Genomic DNA, 19,949 nt, shown 5'->3' with positions numbered 1-19,949 from the left:
AGTGCAATACCATTCACTGTATTTACTCTTCTGAGGGTAGATGGATTAATGATAATGATCTTATTGCTTTGGATGATTTTAAGTACTACAGCTCCTACTGAACTCTTCAGTTGATCTAAATAATGATTATGAAAACTATTTTACTAAAGAATTAGATTACACCAATCAACTCAAACTCACTGAACCCCCTTCTGATGATGAAATTTGGGATGCCTTAAACACCATTGACAGCTCCAAATATGTTGGCCCTGATGGTTTTACTGCTAACTTTTGAAAAAAAGCTTGGCACATAATTAAAAAGGAGGTAATTGAGGCTATCAAGAGTTTCTTCAGGGAGGTCAATCTCCCTAGCTATTTTTGAGATACTTCTATTATGCTAACTCCTAAAGGAGATCTGCAGAAGACCTGGGAACACTACAAGCCTATCAACCTTACTTCTGTCATAAGTAAACTCATCAGCAAGATCATAGTAAGAGGACTCCAACCTCACCTTGAATGCATTCATTAAAAAAAGATCCATCACTGATAATGTGTTGCTGGCACAAGAACTTATTCTGAATTTGGATAAAATCAGTAGGGGGTAATCTTATCTATAAACTAGATATTAAAAAAGCTTATGAAATGATTGATTGGAAATTTATTTTGGGGATTCTTGCTGCAAGAGGTTTTCAACCTGATTTCTGTAAAATCATCCACAGGTGGCTCATTAATAACAAGCATTCTATTCTTATCAATGACAAAGCCTGGGGTTCTTTCACAGCTACCGCAGGGCCCAGACAAGATGACCCACTCTCCCCCACTATCTTTATTATTGTTGTGGATTACTTCTTTAGAATGCTAGATAAGGTCATCTTCAACCAACAATATTCCAGATTTCATCACAAATCCACTAAGGCTATCTCCCACCTCATGTATGCTGATGATATTATGATATTCTCGAATGTTCATAAAAATGCAGTTAAAAAAGTCTACCAATGTCTGAAACAATTTCAAAGATACTATGGGATGGAGTTTTGCCCTACTAAATGCCAACTTATCTTTAACAAGAGGGCATCTTCCAATTGTAAACATTGGGTCTCTAATTATATTAGTTTTTTCATTGCTAAAGACCCTTTAAAATATTTGGGGGTTCATCTCACTTGAGGGAGATCTAAGCTGGCCCAATTTATGAGGTTTTCAAGAAAATTTAGAAAACCTTATCTAGTTGGTCCCATTCTTTCCTTTCCAATGGGGGTATAATTACTCTACTCAGAAGTATCTTAACTACCTTCCCCTCATATATTCTCCAAACCAATTATATGAAGAAAAGCATTCAAATTCAGTTGGAAAGAGTCTTTAATAGATTCTTGTGGGCAGGTTCAAGGCGGCAGCTCCACTGAGCTTCTTGGCAAAAGGCAGCTAAACCTAACATGGTAGGTGGGATGGGGTTCAAGGGACTTCAACAAATCACACAGCTTAATTTCTGTAAGATGTGGATCAATTTCAGAGCCCAAAATTCCCTATGGGCTATGTTCATGAAAGGGAAATACTGCAAGGGACAACACTTATCTCTCATCTCCAAAAAGCTGGGAGACTCTAGAATTTGGACTAATATGCTTAAAATTAGACACCTTGCTGAAGAAATGTACATTTGGGATTTGGGGAATGGTCAACTGAACTTCTGGCTAAACCATTGGTCTCCTAAAGACTGGCTAGAGGCTCCCCCCTGTGATTCCAACCCTCACCTTTTAGTTTGTGATCTTTGGGAGGGAGGCTCCTGGTCTGTTACTAAGCTCCAATCCATTCTACAGGAGCCCCACCTATCTCAAGTAACTAAGATTATTTCTTATAAGGGTAGGAAAGACAGAATTATCTGGCATAGCTATGCTAACCAAAGTTTGAATAAAGCCATCTATGCCAAACTTTACTTTTGGGATCAAGTCCCTTGGGGTGAAGCCATTTGGAAGCCCAATTTATGAGGTTTTCAAGAAAATTTAGAAAACCTTATCTAGTTGGTCCCATTCTTTCCTTTCCAATGGGGGTATAATTACTCTACTCAGAAGTATCTTAACTACCTTCCCCTCATATATTCTCCAAACCAATTATATGAAGAAAAGCATTCAAATTCAGTTGGAAAGAGTCTTTAATAGATTCTTGTGGGCAGGTCAAAGGCGGCAGCTCCACTGAGCTTCTTGGCAAAAGGCAGCTAAACCTAACATGGTAGGTGGGATGGGGTTCAAGGGACTTCAACAAATCACACAGCTTAATTTCTGTAAGATGTGGATCAATTTCAGAGCCCAAAATTCCCTATGGGCTATGTTCATGAAAGGGAAATACTGCAAGGGACAACACTTATCTCTCATCTCCAAAAAGCTGGGAGACTCTAGAATTTGGACTAATATGCTTAAAATTAGACACCTTGCTGAAGAAATGTACATTTGGGATTTGGGGAATGGTCAACTGAACTTCTGGCTAAACCATTGGTCTCCTAAAGACTGGCTAGAGGCTCCCCCCTGTGATTCCAACCCTCACCTTTTAGTTTGTGATCTTTGGGAGGGAGGCTCCTGGTCTGTTACTAAGCTCCAATCCATTCTACAGGAGCCCCACCTATCTCAAGTAACTAAGATTATTTCTTATAAGGGTAGGAAAGACAGAATTATCTGGCATAGCTATGCTAACCAAAGTTTGAATAAAGCCATCTATGCCAAACTTTACTTTTGGGATCAAGTCCCTTGGGGTGAAGCCATTTGGAACAGATATCTATCCCCGTCTATATCATTCTTTTGTTGGAGGTTCTGCAACAATCTGCTGCCAACTGATGATATTCTTAAACTTAAGGGTCTGAGAGGGCCTTCTAGATGCTATCTTTGCCAGAGATTTGAAGAAGACAACAACCACCTCTTCTTTAACTGTGAGTTTTCTCAAGAGGTGTGGAAGGCACTTCTTACTAAGATTAAAGTTTAGGGCTAGGATAAGGATTGGTCCAATCTCAAAGATGGATGGCACAGCTAGAAAAGTAAGAAAGGTGATTCTATCCCTTTTATTGTGGCAACTTAACAAAAAGTCATAACAAATTCTGATTCAACTTAACAACTTCTCTAATTTCAGTTTGCCTCAGACTACTATAACCAAAAGTCATAACAAGATTGAGAAAGTTATTTGCCAACCCCCTGATCAACATACCTTGAAGATTAATACTAATGGTAGCTTTTCTGAATGGGGTGCTGGAGAAGCTGAGCTTATTGTTGTTTACTGGGCCCTTACCTTTGCACTGAAAGCTGCATGGTATAAACTGTGGATTGAGGTGGACTCTATTCAACTGATCACTTTCCTCAACACTGAACAGTTGTCCTCTTGGCATCATATACTTTGGAAATAGAAGATTGGTAATCTCACCAAGCAGTTTAAAGTTAATATGTCGTTTATCTACAGAGAAGGAGACCAACCTGCTACTTGGCTTGCCAGACATGGCCTTTATACAAACTCCATTTCTGTTGCAACAAGGCCCCTTAGCCTTCTTGCTCTCTTACTTCATGGTGATAAGTTGGAGACTCCTCATCTAAGAATCAAAGCTAATCAACTCAAAGATTTTTAGTTTTTTTTAGGCTTCCTCTTCTCTTTTTATCTTTATTTAGTTTTTTTATGTTCTTGTATGTTATACTTTTGTGGATTGGTCACCCTCTTGGTGTCATTTGTATTTTGGTTTATAGTTAGGGGACCTTTCCAATGGAATCTTTTGTATTGTTTTTAAGGATCAACATGAATGGAGCCGAACAATGCTCCTTCCACAAATATATATATATATATATATATATATATATATATAATCTGAGGTTAGGCTGGGAGGATACCGGCCGTCACTCCAGAGCTCCCACTACTCCCTCACCTGAGGGCTAACAATCTCACATCAGTTACTGGACCAAATTGAGGATTTTATTCTGTCACCTTAAAATCTCCAATTCTGCATCCAACAAAGTATATTTTCTTATTTATTTGCACTCAACTCCATGGATGAAATCATCTCCCATGAAATCAAATGTGATTCTCATCATGTTCTAGAAATCATGGCTCTTTAGGAATATATGTTTCTCAACATATTTTAACAATTTAATTGGTCAGATCAAAAAGTAAATGAAGATCAAAGTTCAAATCATCACAAATCATTGACATTTAAAATTGTATAAAACGAAATCAATTCTTCACAAAACTATATCTCAAAGTAGGGAGAAGTATAATAAAGATTACTCTGAATTCTTAAGCAGGATACAACAAAAAATGGATTTCATATATAAAATTAGTTTACAAAATAAAAGAAATAAAAGACAACTTATCTCACAATCATTCCCAAGAAAACCCCTAGAAGATCTCTTCAAGCCTTTCTCTCCTTACAAGCACTCATAATTATCTCATAGAAGTGTAATGAAGAAAAAATCTCTCACCTTCCCTCTCCTCCTATAATCCTTGAAGAAAATCTCCAAGTCCTTAACTTTCTCTCTCTCTCTCTCTCTCTCTCTCTCTCTCTCTCTTCTCTCTCTTTTTCACCCCCCTTACATGCCACAACTTCACTTCACAAAACCTCTCTTTCATTAAAGGTTACCTCCATCAAATAGAATTCAAAATTCCCTCTAAAATTCTATCCAAAAGTCAATCCTTTTCAATTCAACCATACTTGCACAAGAAAGAAATGAGCAAAGCATGTCAATGGAAGAAGATCAATTAGGACCACGAGGAAAATGGAAACTATCGATGTATGAATACAAAAATTTATGTTCATAATGGAGATAGAAACTATTCCCCAGCAAAGTCACAAAAAATTTGGCGGTTGCCAAATCGAGAAAAAGGTGATATTTAATTTAATATATATATATATATATAAATAAAAAGACAAAATGTTATTCAAACTTGTAGCAGTTGCAGATAATCAAAAGATCCATATGCTGTGAAGTAACCAAACAAAACTTTCTTGAAGTTGTCAGCCACCATCCATTGAAATCGTAGAAAGTAACGCCTTAAAAATTTGAATCAAATTCAGAGCATGCCATCTTGAAATCTTGAAACAAACAAAAAAATACTCCAGAAAATACAAACTGTAATTAAACACTGCAGTACACCTTCCTCTAGAATCACTTCCATTTGTACAGAAGACGAGACCCGAGAGAACAACAGAGGCAACCATAAATCCGATAATGACCTTGGTTATTTTGAAACTTCCATTCACCTTTCCAAAAAAAAATAGGTGCATCAAATGCACCCATAAAGATGGGAGCAAAGATTTAATATATCAAAAGGTATAGCACCCCACTCGAAGCATCACTTTACTCAAATTCTGTTCTAAAATCATAAAACCTGATGTAGTAGATAAGACCCAAATTCCCTCCAGCCACGGGAATAAAAAAACCACTACTTATCCAAGTGACAAATCAAAATCAAATCTGGAAGGTTAATAGAGGGCATCAAAAATTGATTTCAGGAAATAAATTCTATTTATATTATTGCAGCCCAACAAGTGGAATAAAAAAATCTATAACCTTCATATCTTTTCTATGTGACCAAAGTAAAGTAGCTAGGCTAATATGTAGCTTCATCACATACCATTTTGTCTTTATAAAAAGAAATCATACAATGATAGAAATATCGCATATATATGTACATCCACTCCTACATCACATCTCTGGAGGCAAGCTGTTTGCTAATAAATTTTGAGATAACAAAAGTAAGGGAGATAGGTTTGAATTTATCCCATCTAGATTTGTCATTTCCTATAGGAATGAGTACAATAAGAGAGGATGTGAAATATTTTTCAGGAGCTTCCCTCTTAAAGAAACTTTGAATAGCTTGAATCACCTCTTTTTTAATAATCTCCCAAAAAGTAACATTGAAACCTGCAGTGAAACCTTCAGGTCCCAGAGACTTGTTAGTATTAATTTCCTTAAACACAAAAAAAATCTCCCGTTCCATCGGAATATGAGCTAATTCTATTTTAGAAGTAAACTCCCTTTCACCATAAAAAAATTCTGAATCAATAGGATGAACCTGAGAGGCCTTTTGTTGAAAATTAGAAAAATACTCCACAACATTATTGCCAATCTCATCCTTATCAGTAAGGAACCTCCCATCATAAGTATTTATACTTAAAATAGTACTCAAATTCCTTTAGTTTTTGATAGAAGCATGAAAAAAATTAGTGTTATGATCACCACTAGTAAAATAACAGTCATTAGCTTTTTGCTGTAAGAACTTCTCTTCCAAATTAATCTCTTCTAGCATATTAGTATGGGTCTGTGCCAAATAATTAACCTGTTGTGGGTTACAAATAACCTAAAATTCCAGGGTATCCACAACTTTTTGAGCTTCCTTGACCCTATTATGAATATTACCAATACAAAGATAATTTCACTTACTTAGCTCCATAACTACCTTTTTATTTAGTCGCCAAAGAGCATACCTGTATTACCAACTCCATTAATTTGCCATACCTGCTTCACAGTGCTCAGAAAAGAGTCATGAGTAGTCCTATTGATAAATTTGAAGTGATATTTAGCAGTTTTAGTGGTAAAGGCCAAATAAAGCATAATTGGGTTGTGGTCTGACCCTGCATGTTTCAGATGATGTACTTTAGAGACATTAAAATAATTGAAAAAATTTTGATTACCCAGGTAATGATCCAGATGTTGGAAAAGAGAACCTCTCCTCCAGGTGAAAGGAGTACCCATGAAACCAAAATCATAAAGGCCCGCTTTTGAAATTTTGACACTAAATTGATTGATAAAATTGAGGTCACCACCTCTACCCCCGATCCTTTCAGAATACTTCATTATCATATTCAAATCCCCTCCAACGAACCAATTATAACTGATATTTGCACCCATAATCGCCAGAGTATCCCAAAGATAATATTTCTTCTGAAGAACCGAACTAGCATAAACAAAGGAGGCTCAGGAAACGAAAGTATCCATTTTAAAATAAACCACAACAAATTGCTCCTCATTTTGCACAATATTGAACTCAACATTATGCTTCCAAAAAATACAAATCTTATTGTTAGTGTTGCAAAAGTGATTGTATTGTTTGAACTTTGTGAAGATGCGTTCCTTATTTAGAGACACCATCGACTCTAGGAGAGCAAATATAGCAAGATTGTAGACCCTGCTTAAATGTTTAAGTCTATTAAGGGAGGTAGGGTTTGCCACTGCCATAAAATTCTAGATCATAATATTAATCATTAAAACTCAACACAGCCCTTTTAGAGGACCTAGGAAGGGTGGTGAACTATTCCCCATCTGAATGAGATTTCCCCTCAGTTATGATATTTTCCTTATTAAGATGCAACGTCCCATTTTTCCTTTTCATTTTCTTTCTACTGGATTTTTGTACTAACCATTCCTCTTCAAGAGCCTTGGAATCAGCCAAGATATTCCCCTCATTTATCTGATGTACCCGATGGTCTTGAAGTTCTTGCTCATTTTCCACTTCCAGGGGAGTGGGAGATGGGGGAGCAGAATTATGAACCTCCATCCTGCACTGGGGGAATAATATCATTAGCATGACTATTATCCACTGTCTTCAACCAAGACCTTTTCAACCGGAGCAACATGTTCACCGCTATTAATCAAAACTTCTTCATTAATCAAAACTTCTTTAGGTTGTTTAGTATCTAAATCTTCAATTGCTTCAACACTAGGCTGAGCATTGACTTTATTTTCTTCAACCTGTTTATTAGCATCCCTTTCTTTAAACTGCCAAGTAATTCCCTATTGTAGATGTGGATGAAGGCGGTAACATTTAGCAGCATTATGACCAAACATATGACAATGAGAACAATAAGGGGAATGATTTTCTATTTCCACTTTTTGTCAGTAGCCGTTATGCTCAGTCCCAATCTAAATTTAAACACAAAAAGGCAAAGTTATATATCTCTCAACAAAAATACGTGCTTCAGAAGATCAATTCAATAGATAAGTGGGCCCATCCATTTTTAGAGGTTCTCCATAAGCCACAACAAGGGAGAAAAGGATCTCATGGTTAAACAAATGAAATTTTAAACACGGAAAACATAGCCAAACCGTGATCAAAGCGGGTTCCTCAGGATCAAAATTTGTTGTCCACCTCAAAATTTTGATAGTGGTATTATCAATTTTATGGAATCGGCGCGAGAATAAACTTGTGTAATCTTCGTCGTTAGAAAGTTGAATAAGTATATGACGCCCATCTAACAAACCAAGTTTTCAAGAACCTGTAAGTTTTATTGGATCAAACTCCCTATGAATAGATTCCAATTTAGGGTGCCCAAAAGCAAACTTCCCAACTAGAGCAAGTTGAGCCAACGTAGCCATAATATTTTTATCAATATCAGAAACAAACATTGCAAACTCGCTGTTCTTATAACAAGTTTTTCAAATAAAATTATAATCCCCACCATCACACAAAGCTTCATGAAATGATTGATGAAAAAACACAGTATTACTGATCTTTGAGGATTGAGCCCCAAAGAGAGCCTTCACAAAAGATTGCTCCAACAAAAACGTAAAATTCTCATAAAAACGCAAGTCAAACCAGCAACCAAAGTCCTTACAATTGAAATTCAGAGAATTCAATATCCCAGAACACCACAAAAAACATATTCTTTTAAAAATTCCAGCAACAAAAAAGACCAAAAAAGAACTACTAAGAACTCTAAATCGTAGTAAACAAACAAATCAAAAGCCAACCAAATCGACACAAAACTCGGCAGAGAAGGGATATAGAACAGAGAGAACACAGGAGAAGAAGTTGGAAAAATCTCACCAGCAGATTGGGGAGGCACCATCATCTTCACCGGAAATTGCCCTAAAATCACCTTAAATTCGTAACCCTAGCAGAGCTCCCATAGCAAAACTATATATATCAAATATATATGTATATATATATATATATATATATATATATATAAACGTTCTTATATATATATATATATATATTTGCAGAGAAGAGGAATTCTATTCCATCAAATTTTGTTTACAGCTTCTAAGGTAAGGGACATTTAAAAGGTCCCCACCCAAAATAAAAGCAAGAGAAGAGGAAGGGTTTTTGGAAATAAGAGTGGAGTTAGAGGCATTCCCAACATTGGCCAACCAGTTAGTAGGATTGTTGCCCTCTCTATATATAAAACTAAAATTAATGGGAAGAGTCTTTAATGCCTTGACCTATTTAAGCCAGTGAGAAATATGCCAAGTATGACACTCTTGAGCAGTGAGAATCCTCAAAAGTAAAGAGGAGGCCATCTCCATCTATAGATTAGTCTAGTTGTTGAGAGTTACTAATTTGATAGCCAAAAAAATAACAGCCACCTCAGCTTCCAAAGGATCTACCTGCATCTACCTGCATGATCCCTAAAAACTTCCCCTATACCAACACCCTGATAAGAAAAACTACAATCAAATTTTGCCTTGGTAAAAGGTTAGGAAGTTCTTTCTCAAATCACCTTTGTGACCTCAAGTTTGGGAGTACCACCTTACCATGATGAGTTTCATATAATATGAAAATTATTCGGAGAGATTAACTTGAGGAGGAATGTCCTACAATTAGCTGCCACCTTAGAAGCAGGGATGAGATAATTATCAAACTTGGCTTGATTCCAAGCCATCCAGAAGTACAATGTCAGGATAAAAGGGACAAAGCCCAAATTTAACTTAGCCTGTCTTGTCTAGTAGAGAAATAGTTGATTCCAATGTAAGAGAATGGTATAAATTATTAAGCATGTGAGGAAGTCCTTCCAAACAGTTTGTGAATAAGGGCATTGAGAAAATTGATGGGCAGAAGACTCTTCACTCTCCAGACATAAAAAGCACCTAGAGGGACCTCTCATCCCTTTTAGTTTAAAAATGTCATTACCTGGAAATAAATGATGGAACACTCTCCACCTCAAGAAAAACATAAAAGGGGTAAAAAATTTATTCCAAAGGAAGTCAGTCTAGGGAACAGATCCCCACTGATAAAATTTGGCATAGATAGCTTGAGTTAAGCTTATAGATTTGTAATGAGAGGTATCTATGGAATCATTTCTGGTGGTGTCAAAAGGTAACTTAGATATAGCTTCAGCAAAAGAGGGGGTTACCATAGTGTGTAGCATAGTAGATGACCAATTATTTCCCTCCCAGCAATCAACCACCAGCAGATCAAAATTGGAGTTTTGATAAAGAGGATGCATTATTGTTTCAGGACACCATTTATCCAACCAGAAATTGATGTTTGATTTCCCAAAATCTCATAAAAAAAGGTTTTTAGCATGCTGTTTAACCTTAAAGAGGTTGAACCATAGTTTTGAGTCCCCAATTTTCCTCTCCACCTGATTTGGATGAAGTCCCTTACAATATTTGCACATTAAAAATTTGCCCCAAAGTGAATCCTACTATCTAAACTTGATCCATAGCTTACAAAGATTGATTTGTTAGAGCTGAGGGAGGCCTTTGATTACCAGTCCCTTTGAAATTATTGTCCTTGCAACTTTCTGCCAACTAGCCGGTGGAGTTGCTTTCTCTCCCTTAACCATAAGAATTTGTTGAAGCATCTCTCTAGGTGTAGCTGAGTACTTTTCTTCATCCTAGAAATTTACAGAATATACTGTAGGAAGGTAGTTAAGATGCTCTTCAACAAGGTGATTCTGCCCTCATTAGACAAATAGGAATTACTCTAACAATTCAGCGGGTCATCTATCTTGGCAATGACCTCATCAAACTGTACCTATTTTACTCTTCCTTTAATGAGGGGAAATCCAAGGTAATAGAAGGGAATGGTAGCAAAGAAAAACCTATAACATGCTATATCCATTGTTTGAGATGCTCCTTAATTCTATAGCTAAACAACAAGGTGCATTTTGCAGTATTGAATACTAAATCCAAGCACTGATGAAAAGCCTCAAGACAGTGCATAACTTGTTTTACAGCTGATTTAGTGGCCTTGGAAAATAAAATGATGTCATTTGTATACAGGATGTGGCTTATAGTCATATTGGACTTGTGATTAGAAAAATTAAGGGAAGAAGAAAGAATTTTGCTATTAAAAAGCTTAGAGAAGTAATCAATTGCCAAGATAAAGTGAGTGGGTGATAGTGGATCACCTTTCTTGAGGCCCCTATTAACAGTGAAGAAGCCATGGGCCCTATCATTGATAAGAATGGAATTAATATTATCTTGCAGCCACCTAGAAATGAGCTCATAGAAATTGGTAGTGAAGCCTCGACATTTAGAGTATCCACAATGATTTCCCAATTGATGGTGTCATAGGCTTTCCTAATATCTAGCTTGCAGATTAAATTCCCCCCCTCCCCCCACCCCACAACAAGGCCTATAGATTTTAGTCACCAGCTCTTGAGCCAATAAAAAACAATTAGTAATGCTTCTTCCAGAAATAAATGCAGCTGAATTAGGCCTAATTAGTTTGGAGAGGTGAGGCTTCAATCTATTCCCCAAGATTTGTTCAATGATCTTACTGAATATGTTGAAGGTGAAATTGATCTGAAGTCTTGCCAATGATTTTTTTCAGTAGATTTGGGAATTAAAATAATATTGGACGCAGTAAAATAATTGGGGAGAGTGTGCCCAACAAAGAAAGCCTGAATTGCATGGATCACATCAAGATTAACTGTATTCCAACACTTCTTATTGAATTCTAAAGAAAAACCATCAGGCCGAGCTGTTTTGCTACGGTCAATGGTTTTAATTGCTCCCCAGATTTGCTCTTCAGTGGTAATGTCAGTCAAATTAAGTGTATGGACATAATCATGCTTCTCCTGGAACAAGGATGCATCTAGTTGGGTTCTCTGGGAAAAGGATGAATTTAGGATGTTATGAAAATACTCTACAGCGTCCTTGTCAATGACTGAATCTTCATGAAGTATGATACCATGAGAGTTCACAATGCTGTGAATAACATTGATTTTTTTCTTACATTTGATACAAGCATGATAATAACTGATTTTCCTATCCCTATCAGTTAATTTACTAATGACAACTTTATGGTTTAGAAAATCTCCAAGCCAAGATGTGGTGGTGAGAACCTTTTGATTAGCTACAAACATGGAAGCTTCATCTATAGTGCTAGCATTCTCTAATTGAATCTGATTCAACTCAGCCAACTCCACCAATTTGTAGACATCTCCAAAAGTTTCCTAATTCCACTTCCTTAGAAGTTTACTGATCTTCTTCTATAGGATCCACAACTTAATAAGAGGATTGGGATAAGATATATTTTTCCAATTAGCTGATATGCTATGGAGAAAATCTAAATGAGTAGACCACATATTAAAATACATGAAGGGCTTAGTTTCATTACCAGAATAAGTATTGACAGAGATTAACAAGTGTCTATGGTCAGAACCAGTAAAATTAAGATGGGTAACATATGTGTGTAAATAACACTGAAACCAATTGTCATTGGCATGGAACCTTTCCATCCTTTGTCAAGTGTGTCCCCTTCTCCATGTGAACCGAGACCCAACAAATCTCAAATTAAATAGTCCTACAGCCTGAATATTGTCATTAAAATTTGTTATAAGGGCTAGATTTGGAGATCTCTGCCTTTTTCTAAGTGGGGGAGGAAATACTATTAAATTCTCCCCCAATCAATCAAATGAAAGAAATGAATGAACTTATAGAGTCCAGATTGATACACCAAAAAATATATGCATTTCTAGACCCATATTTTATACTCATTTTTGGTGATATTGCGCTTTAAAGGAATGTATTTTTCATGTTTTATTGCAGGTTGTTAATTTTTAGGAATTGGAGCAAAAAGGAAGCAAAATGGATGGAATTTGGAGTCAAAATGGTGCTTTAGAAGAAATGTTCAGCGCCGACGGTGCCATTTGACAGAGAGCGCAAATTAATTAAATGGTTACTGACACGGATGGTGCCTGTGTCTATGCAGGCCCTTTTCTAGAAGATTCAACAAATTTGGATGCTTTTTGAACAGTTTTTGGATGCACCTATTGGAAAACTGACATTAGGCTCTATTTAGATCCAAAATTGATAAAAAAATCCCCCCTTTGAGTCGCTTCACACCCTTCAACCACTTTCCACTCTCCTTCACGCTATTCCACATTCCCTACAGCCACTTAGAGTCCATTAGTCATTTATTTTCTTTATATTTTTGAGTTTTTGTGGTGAGTTTAAGTATGAATTCTTCTCTAAGAGTGTTGGAGAGGGAGAGAAGTGATAGATTTCTTCTTCCTACATTTCCTATAAGATGTTACAAGGGATTTTCTTTGAGAAAGAGTTTCAGATAAGTGTTGTTTGTTTATTATTATTGTATGGACTTTCTTTTTTATATAAAATTTCTATTTTGTTGTATCTTTCTCATCAAGTCTGAGGAGTTTTTTTTAACTTTCTCCCTACTCTGAGATATGGTGAAATGAAGAGATAATTTGGATGTGCGAATATTAAAATATAAAATAAAATAAAATAAATTGTGAAATATAAAATAAATTGTGATGGTTTTTCAACTTCGTTCTTAATTTACTTTTCAATCAGTACAATTGAATTGTTATAATATGTTATGAAATGTATGATCCGTGAAATGGAGTATGAGTCCTACAACAGAGTTAGAATCACATTTAATTCCATGAAGGAGTAATTCATTCATTGAATTAAGTTCAAATAAATAGAGAAATATCCATTGTTGGGTGTAGAGTTGGAGATTTTTAGGGTGACAGACTAAAATCTCCAATCCAATCTTAGGTAGTGTTTAATAAATAAAACGAGAGTTAGCCTTCAGGGGAAGGGAAGTGGTAGCTCTGGAGTGAGAGTCAGTATCCTCCTAGCCTAGCCATGAATTTAGATGCTAAACCTGAGATTAGCCAATGATTTTTTTATAACACTAAATCAGGGTAGATAATTTTAATTGCTCATATTTGGCACAATAAATATTTAAACCATTTATCTCATCTAGTTTTAGCAAAAACTCATTGTAGTGGGAAAGATGCATTTTCATATTAGAAAACTTCATCACATAAACATAGATTGGTAGTTACTGTTTTATACTTTACATTTAAATTTTGCTAGTAGTTAATAATTTAGTTCTGATAGTGTCTCAAACATTCAAAATTTGTGACAGTAATTTCCTTTTATTTATGTGAATTTCCTAGTTAATTTATGATTTCAAATTTAAACCTTCCTCATGGGATCATTTTTTGGGGCTTAAGTTGAAAGACTTATATTACTTGATAACGATATGTATACTTACGTAGAATCCCAACATTAAGTGCTAAACGTTCTTATTCATAAAATACCACATCAAGATTTTGGCACCGTTGTAAAGCGAAGTCAGCTTTATAAATTTAACACAACTATATTTTTTGGGGATCAAGCTTTTGGCGTCATTACCGGGGAAGGTAATAGTAAATTAAATAGATTTGGCAAATTAGGAAATTTAGAGATGAAATATAATACATGTATATTAAAACAAAATAGTACAAGTCAAGGTGATGAAACCAAATTCCTACAAAAAAAAACCTAATACAAAGAAGTAGCCTAAGGAGGAACCCTCTCCAGCAAAAAAAAAACTTAAGTTTACCAAAATTACATGTATATACCCCCAATATAACAAGAAAAAATTGTGAAATAGGTGCACAACTGCTGTGGATGACCAACAACAGTCCATGGACTCTGTCTTGTAGACCAGCATTCATTGCTGCAACCTTAGATAAGGAATTTGAAGTTTGTCCCCCTGAATTAACAGTTGGAGGGGGGGAGAGGGAGGTTCATACCTCTGCATGATTTGAATTAGCACCCTCCAGAGCCAGAAAGTTAGCAGGCCCATTAGCTTCCCTTACACATAAAGGAGAATCTGATCATAATCTCAAGGCTTAGGTTCCTTATCTTGTGAATCCACTGGTTGATGTGCCAAGGGGATCAAGAGTTTTCAGTCAGCAGCTCCACCAAGAAGGAAGAGTCCACTTCTGCTATGATCCACTTTCACTTGCTTCCCTTGGCAAATTTTAGAGGCCAGTAAAGTGCAACAACTTCAGAATCCAGTGCATCTTCAACAATATATGGGGCGTTATAGTAAAGCAAAGTATGCCCTGTGTGGTCTTTGAAGATCCCCCCAATTCCAGCTTTCTTGTTAGTGTAGCTACCATTAGTGTTGATTTTAATGTAGGGGTGAGGAGGCTTCTCCCATCTTACCTTAATCATCTTCATATGTTTTACAACAAAAGTGGGTAAGGTCTTCAAAATCATAGGAAACTTCTTCCAACTTATCAGCTTCTTTAAGTATGTCAGACAGTTAGACATCACAGTAGTGGTACTTGCCCCACTCTCCTCATGTTTCACCTTGTTTCTAGCCATCCAAAGGAACCAGGCAACAATGAAGGGAAGTGGCATAAGGTTTATCTCTTACCAATCCTTAAGATAGCCATTTATGTTACCCCCTCCAATATTGATCAGGTTTAGATTCATTTGAGAGGTCAAACTGTTCCAAACCTCCCTAACAAAATTGCACTTGAAAAATAGATGATCCCTGGATTCCTGATCAAGCTTGCAGAGATGACATCTTGATGGGCCTTTCAGACCGTTCAATTTCAGGATGTCATCAGTAGGAATTGAGTCATTTAGGACTCTCCAAGAAAAGAACAGCATGAAAGGAGTTAATTGTTTCTCGCAAGTGGAAATATTCCACTGGCAATGGTTCCAGCTGAATAAGTTATTCTGAATATCCTTTGTAAGGCTTGACCTGGTCCTGTTCATGAGATGGAGTTGATCTTTTTTATTTCTATCAAAATGTATTGTTGAAATGATTCTAATAGCAGGTTCCTTCAGAAAGTTTTGCAAAGTAACCTCAGACCACACATTGTCGTTCCAACAATCTTTGACTTGTAAATCCTCCTCCTTTTCTTTCTGCAAAAACTCCAAATTTTCTGCATGGCACCCATTATCCTTTCAAAAGTTGACATTACCATGGCCTAGCTCCCATCTTAGAAGTTTATCAATGTCTCCCCTAACCTTAAGCATAAGGATCCATGTCCCAGAATCCCCAAACTTCTTAGATACGCCCCGAGGGTGATCAAATTTGCAGTATTTGACCTGCATGAACTTAGCCCATAAGCTTTCATTTTGTCTGAATTTAATCTAAAGTTTACACATGCTAATATGTTGCATATGGTGTAATCATTTAAATCCCAATCCACCAGCTTCCAAAAACTTAGCCACTCTTTGCCAACTTGCCCATGCCATTTATTTTTGGTTCCCAGCCCAAAGGAACTTGTTTAATGTTCTTTCTAGCATCAAGGTTGTGCTTATTTTCATTGTGTTCACTTGAAGGACATAAAGAGGGATTGGGGTTAGGATTCTCTTTAGTAGGGTGATCCTTCCACCATTTGAAAGGTAAGAGTTAGACCACCCCTGGAGAGTGGAATTTATCTTGTCAATTACCTCATCAAATTGAGTCAGTTTGGTTCTTCCTTTGACCAGCGGAATACCCAGATATTTTAAGGGAATGTTGAGGCTTGAGAACCCAATATAATCTAGCATCCACTGTTTTAAGTGGTAATGAGACTCTCTTGCTGAGCAAGATCTGACATTTTTCTTTATTGACTTTCAGCCCAGAAAACTGTTGGAATTTTTGCAAGCACTCCATGATGTACTTGGTAGCTGACTTAGTGTCCCTAGTAAACATAAAAATATCATCAACATAGATAAAATAGCTAATATCCATCTTAGCGCTATTGTGATAAGCATTGAAGCTTTTTCATTTTTCCTAGCAATCAATAAGTCTAAATAAGTAATCCAATACCAGAATTAAAATGGTGGGGGATAGAGGGTCCCCTTGTTTGAGCCCTCTAGTAGCTTTAAAGAGTCCGTGTGCTTTTCCATGTATGAAAATAAAATTAGCATTGGCCTCCAGCCATCTTTTGACGATTAGATAGAACTCCCTGGAAAAACCCCTAGCCTCCAAGCATTCTATAATGTAGTCCCAGTTCACCATATCATAAGCCTTCTTCAAGTCAAGATTGTAAATTGCATTTCCCCCTCTACAAGGTTTATACAAATCCTGTAAAAGTTCCTGTGTCAGGAGTATGTTGTCCCTTATGTTTTTGCCTTTCACAAAAGCTGCTTGGTTAGTGCTGATTAACTGAGGTAGTGCTGGCTAGAGTCTGTTCACTAGTATTTTGCTTATGACTTTGGTAAGGCTCAGAGTTCTATATTGGCTCTAGATATCCTTGATAGAAGTCTTTGGGATGAAAACAATAGAAGAGGTAGTGAAATAATTTGGTAGAGAGTGACCTTTGAAGAAGTGTTTGATAGCTTGAATAACCTCCACCTTGATGACACCCCAGGCTTTTTTATAGAAATCTGTTGTAAACCCATCATGACTTGCAGATTTGGAACTATCAATGGAATTTAAAGCTCTTTGAATCTCATCCTCCTCTGGTAAAGTTTGGTATTGAAGTCAAGCTCATTCTAGCAGTGTACTGCTTGCTGTCAGCAAACAAAGTGTCGTCAATGTGCTCTCTATCAAATGTTGTTTCCATTCATTAGGTTATGGAAGTACTGCACAACACTTTCAGCAATCTCCTCCTCTTGCTGAGCCAAGTTCCATTTTGTTCCTTGATGGAATGAATAGTGTTTCACTTTCTCTGGTATTTAATGCATTGCATGATATAATTTAGTGCTTCTATCCCCTTCAGTGAATTTTGTTTTAGCAGCCTTTTGTATGAAGAATTGTTCTTGCCAATTTACAACATTTAAAAGTTTCTCATTTGCCTCTAAAAGAGTAGCTTCATTAGTCTTCCCTTTCCTATGCTTCTCCAGATCAAGTACCTCCTTTTCTGCCTTTCCCACAATCTTCAGAAGATCCCCAAAGCTATTCCAACTCCACTATTTAAGAGCTTTGCCCACCTCCTTTTGCTTTAACCACAAATTACTGAAGGGGTCAGGGTGAGAAACATTCTTCCAATTATCTTTAACAATCTTCAAGAAGTTCATATGTTGAAACGAAACATTCAAGTGTCTAAAAGCACTTTTCTGGCAAGTAATCGTAGAGCCAATAGAGATCAACAAAGGCCTATGGTCTGAACCAGCTAGGCTAAGATGTGTGATAGAAGTCTGCAAAAAGTTTTGGATCTAGCTGTCATTAGATTGTCATTAGCAAAATTAGCAAATACTCTATCTAGCCTTTCCCACATATCCTTCCTCCTCCAAGTGAAAGTAGGACCACTAAAAGCAAAGTCAAATAATCTAGTTTTTTGAATATTGTCATTAAATGTGAATATAGTTGTAGGGTTATGAGTTCTGCCCCCCATCCTTTCAGCAGTGAAATCTCCTCCCATAATCCAAGCTTTATCAATAGATCCTTGGATGTACTGCAGGGTCTACCACAGTTCAGTTCTAGCAGATTTGGAGCTTCCTGCATAAACAAAGGAAGCAAAAGCCTCCTTGTCAACAATGCTAAAGTTCATATGCAAGAGTTGAGTGTGGTTCAGTAAAATAGAAAACTTCATCTCTTTCCTGCAGAAAAGCCAAATTTTTTTGTTGATATTAGTGAACAAATTGAAGCCAGGGAAGGATTTGACAATTTTCAAAGTGTTAAGGTGAACCATAGGTTCCAAAATAGCTATACACCAAAGTTTATGTTTTTGTTTAGGTATTTGAGACTTTTTAAGGATAAGGGGTGTGCAATCCCCCTTATATTCCAACACAGCAGATTAATCATGGGGAGGGTGGGGGGAAAGTAAGGTTGGGATCTAGATCTAGTCCTCCCCCTAAGTTTGTTAAAAATTCCTTTTCTTTGATTTCTTGAGGCTTCCAATTTTTGTAACTCCTTTCCCTTCTCCTATTTCTGTTCTTCTAGTTTGGAATTCCTTTTCTTTTTAGATTTCTGAAATTGCCAATCTGATTCCAGTTCTTTGTTCATTTCTTCTACCAAATCTTGAGTAGGGGAAACCACCACTAATTCATCCACTGGATTCCTATGTTTCTAGGAAACTGAGAAAAGTCTGCCAAGGGGACTTGGAAGGGGAGATGGCTGCTTCCACATGGTTCCAAAACCTCACCAACTATCTCTTCAACTGAAGAGGTCACCAGAGGCTGTTCCTTCACAGAGTTCTGACCAGCTAGTGAACTGATAGTTTCTACTGTCCCTGCCACAATGGAGAATTTCTGGTGGACTTCTTTGTTAGTCTCTTCTGTCCGTGCCACAGTGGAGATATTCTGTTGAACTTCTTTATTTCTAACATTCAAGAGATTATTATTAGCATCAACCAATTCCTGCGTGGGGTTATGAAATAGCCTTCTATGAGGAGGGTTAAGCCTGTAGCAATTCTCCTTAGTGTGACCAAACATTTTGCAATGTTGGCAATAATAGGGTCTTTGCTCCATGACTACATCCTGCCAAAACCCTTTCAAAGGGTCTCCTATCCATATCCTTTTTACTTTAGGAAGGGTGACATCCCTGTCCACTAGAATCCTTGCAATGGCTGGTCGGGCTTTATTATAAGTGGTAGCATCCACCTTCAAAGGTGTACCCAAGGTACAACCAATATTAAATAAAGCATTCAGTTTAAATAGATGCAATGGAAATTTTGGTAGCTTAAACCAAATAGGCAGAGTCGGGGGCTCCTGTGAGGGGTCATATTGACGAGATCTTTTTAAAATCTTCATTTTTGTTCCAGCAATGATGATTGATTGTTTGGAAAAAATCCTTGCATAGTCCTCTTCCTTTGTCAGCAGTATAAGGAGATGCCTGCCATCCAGCAGGCCTAGCTTCCAATAAGAGATTTTAAAAGAGTCAAAGTACTTCCACAAGAATAAGTATTTTCAACAAGTTCCATCTTTGGGTGCCCCAGACTAAATTTACCAATGAGTGTGAACTGAACATCCAAGTTCAGTTCAAAAATATCTTGGTCAGAGAAAAGAGCAGTTGGTTGCTTATCTTTAGTTCCTAAAGGATGTATGCAAGATGTTGAACCCCTCCCTGCAGTAGTGTTGTGAAATTCTTGA

Source organism: Phalaenopsis equestris, unplaced genomic scaffold, assembly GCF_001263595.1.
Source record: "Phalaenopsis equestris unplaced genomic scaffold, ASM126359v1 Scaffold000359, whole genome shotgun sequence".
Lineage (NCBI taxonomy): Eukaryota > Viridiplantae > Streptophyta > Magnoliopsida > Asparagales > Orchidaceae > Phalaenopsis > Phalaenopsis equestris.
The sequence above is the reverse complement of the archived record's forward strand: the minus strand, read 5'-3'. Positions refer to the sequence as shown.